The sequence below is a fragment of the Terrapene carolina genome, unplaced genomic scaffold (genome assembly GCF_002925995.2).
Source record: "Terrapene carolina triunguis isolate 2854851 unplaced genomic scaffold, T_m_triunguis-2.0 Scaffold112, whole genome shotgun sequence".
Classification (NCBI taxonomy): Eukaryota; Metazoa; Chordata; order Testudines; family Emydidae; genus Terrapene; species Terrapene triunguis.
Window position 1 is genome coordinate 6,203,308 of NW_020664463.1, and position 15,086 is coordinate 6,218,393.

Sequence of the window (15,086 nt, forward strand, 5' to 3'; positions counted from 1 at the left end):
CTTCCACTAAAACCTGCTTTGAAAATGTTATTCCATGATGTCATTGAAAAGGATTTTTCCCCCTTTGGTTAGGGGGGGAAAACAGCTAAATGCAGGGTGTGTGGGGAAGGGAGGGAAGGAATGCATTGTTTTAGAATAGAAAATTAATCACTTGGAAATGGATTGCTTATTGTGAAGCAAATGCAGAGTATTGAACTTGTGATACATGAGAAGATCTACAGAAACTCCAGCAGAGGCCTTTAATGGAAAATCCACCCTGCCATCTCATTATAAGTAGAACCCTGGGAGCCAAGTATTCCAAGCAGTAGAGAGAAGGTAGCATTATGAGAAAAAAATATATAATAATCAGTGTTAATGTAGCTGAGCCTTAATCAGAGTACTGATTTATATTAGAAGTAAGTATCATGTTATCATAGAGACTCTTAAAATTTGGGTGTGGATTATAAACAGTTTGAATGTTTATCTGAGCAGGGCATGACATAACTTCCTCTTGGTGAAACTCAAAATGCTTAGTGGTCAGAGCTGCTTGGAGTCCATGGAAGCCTGCTCTCGTTAATTTTAGAAATTACCACTCAACATATATCTCATAATCTTAATCCCCCAAATATTCTGGTTCGGATTACAATACAATATTGTATGCAGGGATAATGCACTGATGACTCCCTTAGGTTAGTGTTTCCAGTTTAGTGAATTTTTGGGATCCAACTAGAGAGCCAACAGCAGGTGTAGCAGAATGAATGCTTGAGATGCCTCATTAATTTAATGTAGCTAAGAGGCTAGTGGTTTTAAAGGATTTTGTAATAGCCTCATCGTGAACTACCCAAACGTAATTCATATAGGATACAGGACATCTTTTATTCCTCTTTTTTTCCCTTTCTCCAAGCTATGAAAGCTCACTGAGTTCCCAGGTCATTGGTTGTAGGCACCTTTCTGTGGGTACGTCTACACTTACCTCCGGGTCCAACAGCAGGCAATCGATGTTCTGGGATCGATTTATCGCGTCTTGTCTAGACGCGATAAATCGATCCCGGATCAATCCCGGAAGTGCTCGCCGTTGATGCCGGTACTCCAGCTCAGCGAGAGGAGTACGCGGCATCGACGGGGGAGCCTTCCTGCCACGTCTGGACCCGCGGTAAGTTCGGACTAAGGTACTTTGAATTCAGCTACGTTATTAACGTAGCTGAATTTGTGTACCTTAGTCCGAAGTGGGGGGGTAGTGTGGACCAGGTGTGTGTCACAACAAACAAAAAAATCTGAAATATTTGGCACTTTGGCACTGCATATAACTGCCACTCTTGTGGCTTCTCTCCCTTCCTCTAAGAGAAAGATGGATGGGAGAGGAGAATAAGGGGGGAAACGGTAACACACTTTATGTCTAAGCATAAACCACAAATGACACATGATGTACAGTCTCTCCAATCCACAAAGTCTTGGTAAACCAAGTGCTGTACTTCTAGCTAATGCTTTAACACCAAACCTTTCGGAAAATGTTGCTTCCAATACTGACCCATGTGATTTTAGTGGTTGGAGAACTCATATTGCCAAATTTAGAACACACTCTAAGATAATGTGTTCTAGATTTAGCACAGAACTTGAAACTGTTGGGGCTCAGTTTCCGTTAAGATCTGGGAAAACTTGAGTTCTGGACTGCTGCATCATCTTTCTTTATTTCATTTCCTTGGCTGACCTAGAAGCATGCCAAGAATTTCTTTCAGATAAGAAACTTTATTATTTGCACAGTACAAGTTTCCAGGTGGTTGAAAACACACATTTGTTACTTTTTCCCTGAGAAACAATAGTTTAAGTGAAGGAGATTCCCCAATGAAAAAAATAAAATTCTAGCAGTTTGGTGAAACACAAGGTGGTTCTTCCATCTTCCATTTATTCTCTAGCCACCCTCTGATCGTAGTAGGGGTAGTCATCTTGGGGAAATGTTTTTCCCCCTACCTCATCTCCTGATTTTTGGTCTGATTTTTACTTATCTTTTTGGATTGGGTAGTGGCTTTTGAAAAGTGTACAGACTTTTAGTATCTCATAAATGCATAATTCCACTGGGACTTAGCAGATCCAGGTTCAGTTCGCAGCTCTACCACAGCCTTCTTGTCTGACCTAAGGTCATGCAATCCCTCTGTGCCTCAGTTTCCCCATCTATAAAGAGAGAAAACTAATACTTCCCCACTTCACAGGGGTATTGTGAGGACAAATACATTCATGTTTGTGAGGCACCCACGTACAGTGATGACTGCCATAGAAAAGTCAATACAATAAATAATAAATGAAAGATGCTTCACTGTGGCGGGGAGTAAAGGGTGAACACTGTGGGGCCCATGTGTTTGTGGCAAAAAGGAGGATGCCTTATTATTCTCCCTGTGCCTATGAGGGAAGAATAGATTAAGTTTGGAGTTTACAAAGATATTGCTATTGTCCTGCCATTCCCCTGAAGCTGAAGGAGGGAATGCGGTCAGTGATACCGCTGTTGTATTTTAGACTGTTGGCTGTGGGGTATAAACTGGAACCTGCCAGTGATCCCAGAAAACTGTAAGTGATGGAAAGACATGCTTTTTGTTGGCAGGGTTCAGCTTCCAGTGTAGACGAGGTCTTATTCTATCTTAATCACCCATTCCATGACTTTTACTTTTTTCAATGATCTGGGCCTTAGTCTGATCCAAGTCACATGGAAATGTTCCACCTGACTTTAATGGGAATTAGATGAGACCCTCTGATTCCAAAATCCTACTCTGTAAACATTTTGGGCTCAAGAAACAATAAGAAAGGGAAGCTGGATGAAAGTTTCCCAGAGACATGCAGTGCTCTGTGAAAGCTGGGAAAGAAATCCTCCACTTTACACCAGGCTTATTTTAAAGCACTCACGTGTCTAGCAGGGGAGAAGGAGGGAGTGTCTTGTCTTTTGGTATTGTATTATTTACTGCCTCTGTGCATACAACCAAGAGGCTCTAGGTTTAGTCCAGCGGTTAGATCATAGGAGAAAAAAGAAACCAACATACAATAATTCTTTCTTTCTCTTCTCTTCATCTCTGTAATCATTACATTTGGCGTGGTATTTAACCATCTCTTTTTCTCATTTATGTGGCTTGTTTTCCTCCTGAGTACATTGGAAAATGGGGAGAGAGAGGGGAACAGGTCAGGCAGGGCATACTTGTGTGGTTTTTCCAGTTGCAACTCTTAAGACTTTGCTGAGAGCTGTGGTAATCAAAGTGGTTATATGATATAGAAATTTATGCTGTTGGCTTTCAAGGTATAGATTGCTTTCAGTTATGCCATAGCATCCCTCCCAGGATTAAGTCATTTGTTGTCTTGGCATTCCCTTAAAGCGTGTTCACAAAGGAGAACTTTCTGAATAATGGGCCTGTTATCCCATTCAGCCTTTCTGATCTATTAAATTCCTCATAACACCATTCCACAATTACTCCATACCGCTGCCACCTCCCCCGGACCTCCTGTTCTCAGGCAATCTGGGAATTTGTCCTTGTCATTTGCCAAACATCTCAGGCGTCTTGAATCCTTTCCCCCTGCCTCCATTTGATATTGACTCTGCCCCTTTCTGTGCGTGGTGTTTGTATATATAGTACATCTCTCTCTTTCACTCATGCATACTGTACAAACATTTAATATGTGTGTGTGTACACAGCTCTCCATCTATTTTCTCTTTATATAGAGATACTGGTTAAAAAGTTCTATCTATAGAACTTGAACACCAGTTTCCTCATAAAATTCACAAATACATGGGAATCTTTGGATGATCTTTCAAATGTAGATACTACTAAGATCTCTTACTATATATAGACCGAAATCTGTGTATAAACACCCAAATTATCTACACAGTACGCGTGTGAAAGAGATGTACTGTATATGAAGGGAGGAAAGTAAGTAACAAAAAGTTATGAGGTGTGATTTCAACGTTAGAGCATCCATTGGCTGTTTACTAAAAGTGTATGAAATGTGAAAAGTCCCAGAAACTGGTCTGGTTTGAGGTTTCACTACAGACACAAACTCAGACAAAGATCATTGAACAATGTACTTTTGTTTGAGAACCTTAAAAGCAAATCTGGGCTCAGTTTCCAGTGCCTGAGTAGATTTATCTCATATCACATCTCTGAGAGATTCCCTGTTCTGGGTGGTTTCAGTGGTAAAACAGATGAAATATGCTGGCATTGGTCAAGTTTCACTTAGAAATTCGGAGTTCTATTTGAACCCAAAAGTCAGGAAGCAAATCCCACCTAGATAGAGACTGAAGAAAATGTTCACAGGATAATAAAATTGCAGAGTTTTGCACTCACCTACTGTTTGGTCCAACATTTTCTTCATCAGCATAGTTGGCCATTACTGGAAGTAGTTGCCCCACTGAACAAGAGCTGCTGCTGAAACAAATTTCTGATTAATGACTTATATCTTACAGTATCAGTTTCCTCAATCTAGGTCCAGTTCCTCTGAAGGTTCTATCTCCTGCATTCACAGGCCTCCCACTATTGGCCACTAGCTTCGTTCTTCCAGTGGAATCTTGCTGATGTGGGAGATTATAGCCACAGAGGGAAGGGTGCTCTTTTAGGCAGATAGATCCAATCCCATCAAAGGCTTTGAGTATGAGAGCAGAGACCTTGAACTGGATTCTGTGCTCAGTGGGGAGACAGTGCAGAGACCGGAGACCAGTGCAGGTGATCCTGTTCTCTCACCTGCCCTCCCAACCACTTCACAGAGATGTTGAACAACACAGGATGAAGGGGAGAGATGACAAATCCTGTGAGACTATACAGGGGAAGGCTATGGAAGTGGACAGTCAGTTGGTTTCATCTGTGAGGAAGGACCTGAGCCATTTCAGGGTGTTTCCATTCAGCCAGGAGCTTCTTGTAGTCAGGTCAGGGGTATTTAATGATAAATGATATCAAATGCCCCAGCGAGATCCCTCAGGATGAGTATACTGCACCTTCCTTGTCTATGGACAGGAGCTGATAAGCCACCAGCATAGGTGCTGGAAATAGGGGTGCTGCTGCACCCCCTGGCTTGAAATGGTTTCCATTATATAGAGGGTTTACAGTTTGGTTCAATGGCTTTCAGCACCCCCCACTATGCAAATTGTTCCAGCACCTCTGGCCACCAGAGCAGCTTGTACTTTCTTTGTACTATGCCTTAGCCTGTGGCTTCACAGAAGGGAGCAGTGTCCAAGATACTGCCAGCTGACAGAATTGTCATTTGAGAGTTGTTGGCTTTTTTTTTTTTTGGCTAGTTTCTTAATTAGCTTACTTAAATACTGGGTGCTATTGACAAGATCCGTAATGTTGAGTGGTGGTGGTTTCTTCTTTTAAAGTGGGTGGTAGCTTCACTTCATCAAAGGAGGTGTTGACAGTCTCTGTGTCCCAGGTATTCTCTGCTCTCTTTTACCATCTGGGCAGGGCTGGGAGAGAGCCACAGGGTGTAGCCCGTGATTGCCATCAGTACTCCCATACCTGCTTTTTAAGTGAATGGCCCTAATTTTTGGAAGAAGGGTGTTCTGTTCCTGTCCTTTGCTTGGTTTATTCTTCTTGGTAGCCCACAAGGCCATCCCAGATGCAGGTAAATTAATTCTCTGTAGAATTAGGTAATTCCTTGCAGTGGGAGGTATCGTTCTGGGGTTGAGTGGAGGTAGTCTGAGTTCACAAAACCATTAATGCTCCAGAAAAAAATTAAGGGCATGATTATACTGCCTCTTTGGCAGAGGAGAAATAAGACTTCTGCCTCCTTCATAGCAGTGACACTGCTTTGTAGAAATCTCTGGTGCCTGCGTTTCTATCATATTGTATTTTCCACCAATACAACTTGAGTGTTGCTCCTTGCTTTTTCTCTTGCATGTTTACCTAGACTGGTTGGGTGATCTGTATGTGCAGCGATGTGGGAGGGGGTAATTCATGGTAGTGTCTATATTAGTAGTCAGGGAGTAGCTGTAATGCTTTGCTGACTTCTACTCCTTGGCCTCTTTATTGGGTAGTGTTTGCATCCTTTTTCTGTTTTTTCCATCTTCCCTCTTTCTCTTGTTCTTGGTCTCCCTTTTCTTTAGTTCTGTCTTTCCCCTTCTCTCTCTCTTTCTCTCTTGGTCTCTCCTTTTTCCTTGTGCAGAACTGTTACATTAAAGAATCACAGATAATAGACTTATGTTGGTTTCTCTTCACTTGTTTGGGGATGACTTGTCATAACTGCTATGTGGCTGCACCACTCGTGCATCCTGATGTCATTTCCAAACTCACGAAGATAAATGTTATATCAAAAGGAAACCCAGTGTATTTCCTCTCCCTGTTGAAACCAAAAATAACACAGTCCAAAAAAAATCTATGAATGGTGACAAGTGAGAACAAACAGAACAAGGCAGATGGAATGCTGTACTTTGGTGGAGAAGCCTGTGTGAAAATCTTGGAAGATTATTCTAAGCAAATCCAAAGATGACATTTGCTTTAATAATTTTCTATTTAATTTGACATAATGATTTCATGCAAATATCATTTACATTACAACTACCATCCTGATTTACTGTGAAACTACCTGCACTTGAGAAGTTCTGATTTATAGTATAAATCTTGTCTTTTTTTTATTGTTCATATCTTTTCTGGCATCTGGCAAACAGATATTGAGATTTTCTTTTCACATATGTTGCACAAGAGGAGTTCAGGATGTGTAGTTGTTTAGCATCAGGCATATGTGCTTTAATTCTCACTTCCAGTGGTAAAACAGTCTGTCATATTTTTAAAGAGACTAGAAATCTTAGTCTAATGTGTATTTTCTTGATTTTTTTTTGTTTTCTGTTCTTTATTTTTTTCATCCTTCTTATTGTTTGTATTATTTTGTTAACATCTCCAAAAATATATTTTTCGAGTATTTCAGTAATATCGGTAGGCTCTGCTTCCAGTACAGTGGGTATATAATCCACTCTTCTTTTCAGCATACAGCCCCTTTCACAACATTATTATGACAATTAAAAATTTAAATGTATAGGCCCATATCCTCAGCTGGTATAAATTGGCATAGCTCAGTTTGGCCAAAACATTCTATATCAGTCATTTCTAGAATATTCAGTTAAATTTTTGATACCATGTGTTTTGAGTGAGCTCTACAAGGACCATATTTGCATGTGCAGGTGACTTGCTCTATTTGTACATGGAATTACCTGGTTTGCACGTTCAATTACCTGTTTTGCTCATGCAAATATATGGTTTTGCCTACGCAATGAATGGGTTTTCATTTGATGGAGCTTACTGTCTGTGCAGAGTTTTGACATTTAGGCCCTTAATTAGCAAATATATATGTTTGGCATAAGAGGATCCTGAAGCATTTGTCCCCTGGTGGATAACATGTTTTGATGCATTATTTAAGATCTTGTTTGCCATAAACAATACACTTTTTAAATGTGTTCATTTCACGTTCACTTTAGGGAACTATAGTTTGTACTTCCGGTTTTATGTCTGTCATTGTTCTCTGAAGAGGCACACATGGGTGAAATGTTAAGATTAGTAAAGAAAAATAGTGTTAACCTTAACAGAGAGTCTGTCTTATTTATTGTCTAACCTTGCAACTATCTTTCAAAACAAATACTCTTAAAAATCTCTTTCTCTCTCCCCCGCTTCCACATACTCTCTCTTTCACTCCTCACAATGCAACTAATGGCTAGATCTTGATTCAGCCCTCCCCACCCACACTTGCTGACATCATAAATTATCCAGATCTAAATGGACAACCTTCATTAACTGTGCACTTTACAGAAAGCGCTAGCTCAGGAGCTATGTGCTCTCCCACTTTTATTAAAAGTTAAAATGCTCCTGGCTGCCATGGAAAGGGGAGGATGGGGGAGGCACAATGGAAGACAGTGCCGCAGAGCTAATAAATAAAAATAATAACTATTACCTTTGGCTGAGTGACCCGGGGAGAAGAGCACTGCCGAGCCATTTGTTGTTCCCTTTCACTTGTCAACAGCACTGGCTTAAAAGCCTTAGCCATTGTTCAGGGCCTAATAGCACCTGTTGGGATGATAGGAAGACAGCTGTCCCAAAGGAAAAAAAAAAAAAAGTGTGGGGCGGGGCGGAGGGGGAAGGAACCAGTGATTAGTCAAGTAACATGTACTTTGGTGCAGCTGCAGTGGGACATTTCGTGTCTTAAAGTAGGTGAAGCCTCCTTATCCCCCACCCGCTTTTTCCCAGTGCAATAGACTCCTCTTCCCTGAGCTTGCTGACAAGAGTGCATTGTGAACCAGAGCCAAAAACCTACAGGAATGTCAGATGAGGAACTGATCTTTGCGTGTCATTCTCTGAGAACAGAGCTAGTTATAACAAAACAAAACAACCCTCAACAAGCGGAAGTTGTGCCTTTTTGACAAGAGTAGAGATTTATTGTTTTACTCTTTTTTTACTTGCGCTCTGTCTTTGGCAGCTAAGACTTTTCTCTTCTCTTGTTCCCTGGTTTAGTGTTCATGTTAGAAAGATGTAGGAATTCTGGACACTAATAATCAATTGTCTCTTTTCTAGCCCTGAAATTTGTGTGTTAATATTGTACCAGTTTTCAAGGCAATGTGGTTTAATGGCTAGAGCAGGGACTGGAAGTTAGGATATCTAGATTCTTGTCTGTAATCTACATGGATGCTTCTAGCTATGTGCCTCTGGGCAAGTCACTTATAATCTCTGTGCCTCATTTTTTCCTATCTTTAAAAAAGGAAATTACAGTACATATCTTTTTTTAAGTGCTTTGAGATCTTCAGGGGAATGGTACTATAGTGCATATGTGCAAAGTGTTATGATGTCATTAATTATTATTTTAGTGGAATGGCTTCTATTTGAAAACATAGTGGAAATAAATGTTGAATATGGACTTTTTTTTAATTCTAGCAATAGTGCTAGATACATGTTTTATTATTATTTATACCAGGTTCTCATTTTTTAAAAGATTGTTGAGATTTTAACTTACTGGTACCCTAAAAAGTATCCAGCAAGCGAATAAACAGCAGTAATAGAACCCTCAATATTTTTTTTAAATATTCAATATTAATATGCACACATATGTCCTAATGTATATTTTCTGTTCCGTACCAATCATTTTCTAAAGGTGTCAAAAATTAGCAGAGCAAAAGCATAGCTGTCTGTTAGTATTAAGTAGCTATTATGAGCCCTTAATTAGAAAATTAGTATATTGGTGGTACTAATATGAAAATATTTCAAGGGAATTTATTTGCTTTGATCTAACTGAGATAGAAAAATAAAGCTGATGCGAGATTTAATGGTTTAAATTCCAGATGTTTCTGTTTTTATGTTGTTACTCTTGAAATAGTTTCTGGAAATATTAAAAATATCTCAGTGGCTGCTGAGTTATGATGCTGCTCAGTGGCTTATTCTATCAGCTGTGTTTTGGGCAGATCACTCTTGAGAAATAAATTCCTTCTTTCACTTATAGCTGACTGGAATTAGAAAGGCATTAGAATGTTGCATGGCACAGAATTTTTCTTCTTCAGTCCATAGGGAAGACATTTTCCCCATATTCCACTCTTTTTCTCACACATGCTCCCATTTATGTAATTGTAGTATTGATCAGAAAGGAAAATGCTGGTCTTAAACTTTATATAGATGTATAATACTGAAAATTAGTTGTTTTGTGTTATTTATTTATATCGTTTTGTAGACCGAAATGGAGATTCATTTTATTAATTTAATTTTTTAAAATAAATATCTCTGAAGAATTATATACCTTGTTGGGGTTAATAGGCAGGTAAAATGCTTCCTCTTTATCTTTTAATGCCATTTAATATATTTTGGGGGGCACTTTAGTCTTTGTTTACGGTAGAGAGGTGTACCAGTAGAAGTTCTGTTGACATAGAGCCAACCACAAAATGATATCAGTGGAGTACGTTCACACTCAGATGCTTATGTTGGTGCATTCTGCCCACACGGCATGAAGCTGTATTGGCAAAAATCGTGTTGCACCGTAGGTAGGCATCCTAGTGTCTCTCATGCTGTCTTCAGGTATGCTGTCTTGTGGAAAATTGTTCCATTTGAGTACTTGCTGCTACTAACACGGACTCCTTCCTACATTGTAAGGACAGGGTATATGATCTTGCTGTGCGTGCAAGGACACGGCACTCAAAGAGATTCAACTGAGGATGACTGAACAGTGAAGGCAGAGGCTACACTGTTACAGCTGTTCTTCACAGAATAACCCCACTCAGTAAGAGTGGTGGCTTGGATGCCATACACTGAGCAATGGGACATGATCGTCCTGCAAACATGGAATAGCCAGTCGTGACTCCAGAATTTTTGCTTGCAGATAGCTACACTCCTAGAGCTGTGTATTGAATGCACTACTGTCCTGCAGCACAGGAACACCAAGATGGAACCTGCCCTTGTGGTGGAGAAACGAGTGGCAGTGGTCATGTGGAAGTTTGAAACACAGAGTGCTGTCAGGGAGTAGTCAATTTGGTGTTGGAAAACTTGGTGGGGGTCTGCAAGGAGATAAAATGAGTTCTGTCAGGATAGGTCAAGTGCAGGAAATAATAGATGGATTCAAGAAGCAGGGCTTCCCTAACTGTGCTGGGGTGATAATTAGGACCCTTGTCCCCTAGACTGTGATTATATAAACCAAAAGGGAGGGGTGGTCTTGGTGGTTAGGCAGGCCTTGGTCGATCATTGTGGGTGTTTTACTAACATAAATATTGTCTGGTCCAGAAAAGTCCATGACACCCAGATTTCTAGAAACGCTCAACTTATTGGTAGTCTGAAAGCAGGGCCTTTTGTGAAGCCATATACTAGGAAACTGCACAGATGCAAGGAAAGGTTTAACTGTTGCCTGAGTAGCTGCAGAATGAATGTGAAGTGTGCCTGTAGAAAACTGAAAGGCAAGTGGAGATGTCTCCTGACAAGGCTCAATCTCAGCAAGAAGAATATCCCAACATTTATTGCTGCACACTTAACGTTGCATAGGGTGAGACCCCTATCGCCAGTGGGGATGAGTGAGTGGCCAGGCTGTCTGCTGAACTAAAACAACCTGAAAGTAAGTCAGTTAACAGTAGCACTGCCAGAACGCTTCAGGTGAGGTACTTTGACAGTGGCGACAGCCTGAAAATGTGATCGTTTGTATAGTCACTGGTGGTGTATTGTATTTGTACACTGCTTTCACCATTTTTTGAAATGAATTAAGATAATTTTAAGGAATATTTGATTGAATTGTGGGAGACTTGCATATGCATATATGTGAACAATAGTAAAATGACTGTTGGAGTATTTCTAGATTGAACAGAAGCAATTGCTTCTATAGTATGCTGGATAGCTGACGTTTAAATATTCGTTCAATGTTTTTATTGATCTATGGGACCATTTTTGGCTATGTGAAATACTTTCTAGCACTATGGGCAGCACTACAATGCCAGAAATCACAATAAAGATACCTCAACGTTCAGACATGTATTTTATCAACATGCCAGCCATCAAAAAAAAAAAAAAAGAGCTGGCAACTTACAGATGATTTTGCCTTTACTAACTACAACCCATAACTATGTATGGAAAAATGCAACAAGAAGCTGGATGTCAATGCATCACAGATGACAAGACTTACAGTCAAAGCAGTTCTCTTTGTTCCCTGAGCTTTTGTCTACTGGAGTAGAGCGCAGTGGGAACTGACTCAAAAGGATTGTGGGGAGGTTGGTGGCTCAAGGAGCAGGGGTGGGGAGGTGTGATCCTGCCAGAGAAGGGAGCTGTTTAAGAAGTCTGAAAGCCACCTGGGAACATATGTAGCTGAACAGTTTTCTGTGATGATCCTCCCAGTGGACCTGGTGTGGAGTAGGGTCATGCATACTATGGTGGGCTGATGGAAGTATCTCTGCCTTGGAGTTTCTGGGAAAATCTTAAATACTGTGTGTTAACAATCTTTTGTGAAATTATGCCCACAGACCAAAAGCTGTGTGTAAAAATTAACAGACTGTTTCATCCATAGTACTGTACATGCTACAGTGTGCAACTGGGTGGCTGCTGGCCCAGTCATGTGTGTATATGTGCGCCATCCTGAATTTTTTTTTTTTAATATATTCAGTATCTCTCCCCCTGTGTCAGTTGTGCCCCATGCATGAGCTATGTATATCTTTGTGGATACATTTCACGATGGCCACATATCAGGGGACAGTGCTACCTTAACTGTAAGAGGAAATGTACGTTGTGTGGTCTTGAATTTCCAAACCTCAGTGCACTGTATGTGTGTCTGTTTGTGATCTATGGTATCTTGCAAAGCTGCATGTGATGCCTTAAAAGCACTGCTCGGTTGTTAGAGAACCATATATGTGGGTGTGCAAATGCTGTATGTTCATGTAACCCCATGATAACAATTACACAAAACTATTTATAGTTAATACTGCCTTGTTCACTCGTTATGAACGTTGTCTGGTGCTGCTATTGATACAGGTGAGGTCTGTGCAATTAAAATGCTCTTTAAAAAAGAGATTTTTCTGCATGTATACCGTTGTCTATCATTTTGATGGAGGGAGGGAAGAAGATTAATTTATAACGTGGACTTTAGGTCTGAGTTTGTTTGCCTTCCAGTGTAAACTGGGAGAGCAGTGGGTTAATTTTGGTGCATTGAGAATACTTATGCAAGAATACTTGCTGGAGAGAGTTGGTATAATGGTGTGCGGATGGACATGGGGTGGAGAAATGGTGGATAGATGGCAGAGTGTGTTTACAGCTAGATTAGAAGGAAAGGCTCTATGGGTTCACACCATGTTCTCCATCAGCTCTTTCCAGGCAATGCAAACATACAGGCACACATTGCCAAGAGTTAGGGTATATCAGCCTACACTATAGTTTCTTTAATGGGACTTAAACAATCACTTGCCTTCCCAGATTCTCCCTCTTCCAGGGATGACCTGTATCGGCATGAGGCATTCAGACTGTCTGGGGGTCCAGCCGGATGTTGGACACTGTTTTTACTCCACCTTGTTGTCCACTTGCTGGCCAGTGCCAGACACGTCCCCCTCATCCACTGCTCCACAGGGGCTTCCTTCTCCTCTCCTGGACATGAATTGTTCACAGTGGTTACGGGGGAAATGATAGTGCCCCTGGTGAATATAGCAGCCAGATGGTTATAAAAGACACAGGTCATGTGGGTAGCTCCGGAACTCATTGTTCTCCTTCACCTTCTGCCTCAGCTCCTTTCCCTTTGCACAGCCCTGGGACTTCTCTTTGGAAGTTTTGAGTTTTGCCGTTTCCTTTGCCTAGTCACTGTAAATAGTCTTGTTCCTATGGGAGTGCTGCAGCTGAGCCTGCACACACTCCTCTCCCTACAGTGCAAGGAAATCGAGCATCTCCTCCTTGAACCAAGCAGCAGCACAGGACTGAGAGTGAGGAGCCATGCTGTCAGCAAATAATCAGCAGGTAACAGCAACAGATATGGCTGTGAAGACCTTGCTGGGCATTTAAAAGTAAGGTGGGCTTCTAGTCATTGTGACCCCTGAACAGTGGAGTTCAAAAGTCTGTGCTTCCAGACAGGTCACTCCTGAAGGGAATGTTGCATTGTGGGATTGCACTGGGAGGGCTGCTTATGGGTTCAGGTACCCGTGCGTTCACATTGCCACTATGTTGATAGAACTATAATAGCTGGAGGTTTAGGTCATTCCAAAAAGAGGAATAAGTAAGTTGGAAAATGTGAAGAGTTTTGTCAGTAAGAGACAAAATTAAACGTGGATGCTGCACTCCAGGCTGTGCTGAAAATAATGAGTGTTAGTACAACTTTCTAGCGTAAACTAGGCCTTAGAACTCAGTTCCTTTCTCACAATGAAACCTTTTTCATGAAAGAGGGATTTGGAACAAATATGTCAATGAAGCACAGTTAAAGCTCAAGTAAACCAAGAACAGGTATTATGTTATGCACGGTTAGCCCACAAGAAATTGGTTTACAAAGGTCGTTTTCTATTCATTTACTTAGGTCCTTTATTTTTTTAATACTTTCAGAGAAGCTTAACATATACACATGCTCACATACACAAACGTGTGTGTGTGTATAGATACATACACAAATTGGACTGGTTTATAGAGCCTACTGCACTGGAGAGAATGTGGTTTTATTCCTGGCACTGCAGCTCTATTTGAGAATTACTGGATGCTGGCGTGAGTCTCCAGGTCTCATTGTTCCATCTGAGGGAGTCAGTCTTGAGAGTGTTTGGCACCAAGGGGGGAAAGGAGGGAGAGTTCTTGGGAATGAACATGAACTGAAGAGCCAGTATGCTGCTATAACAATGGCTGGCACAGTTGGAGGGCCATTCACCATTGGTTATTGCCATAGGCATTGATGCGAAGCAGCATATGCGAGCAAAAGAGGCAAAGGTGAAAAAAGGAAAACAAAATGCTGTGTAAATATATTATGAAGAACATAATGACTGATAAACATACAACCAGGAAAAAAAATAAATAATTGCTGTGAATTAATCTGTATTTCAGGTCAAAGGACTCTGTTCATCCACGTTCTTCTCTTTTGCCACTATTTATTTTACAATTTCTGTTATTCGTCCCATATTTTGTTCTCTTTCTCTTCCGCTGCCCTAGCCATAATTCTCCATAACACTTAGCATTAATGGAGTGCTTTTAATCATTGAGAACCTTTGCAAGTATTAACTTCACAACACTCCTGTGAGTAAGTACTGTAATATCTTGGCTATTCTGTATGTGTATCACTGCTATCTACTAGATAGAACCAGAACTAGTGTTCTGAAGGCTAGATTCACAATGGAACTTAGATGTCTAGAAAATCAATGGGATTCACAAAGCTTGAGTTAGGCTCCCTATACAATGAATGGGGAGAGATAGGCACTTCAGAACAAAGTTCACAAAAGCCAGGATGCCAGGTGGCTCTTCACCTAAGCTAGCCAGTGGGAGATGCTAAGCCCCACCCCTCTCACAGAGATAGGTACTTAAGTGTGGGCTGCAGGGAGGCATGTCCCTCTGCTCTGGGATTCTCCGCTGCAGCCCCTCTCTTGGTGTTAGGTGCCTATGCTGTTTTTCCCAGAAGCCAGATGGAGAGGGTGCTCCCCCATAACTTAAATAACATAAATAATGAAAGTATCAGTAGGCCAAAGAGAGAGAGTG

At 41.0% G+C, this 15,086-nt stretch overlaps 1 protein-coding gene and 1 non-coding gene across 3 annotated transcripts in view; both read left to right on the forward strand.

Annotated features, from left to right (window-relative positions):
- The window catches only part of SOX5 (SRY-box transcription factor 5), a 267,225-nt gene that overhangs the window by 54,069 nt on the left and 198,070 nt on the right, over positions 1-15,086 (forward strand). The gene's annotated exons all lie outside the window — the stretch shown is intronic.
- Positions 1,532-1,652, forward strand: LOC112108943. The gene has a single exon (XR_002908277.2). It is a non-coding gene; the product is annotated as a small nucleolar RNA SNORA5 (small nucleolar RNA).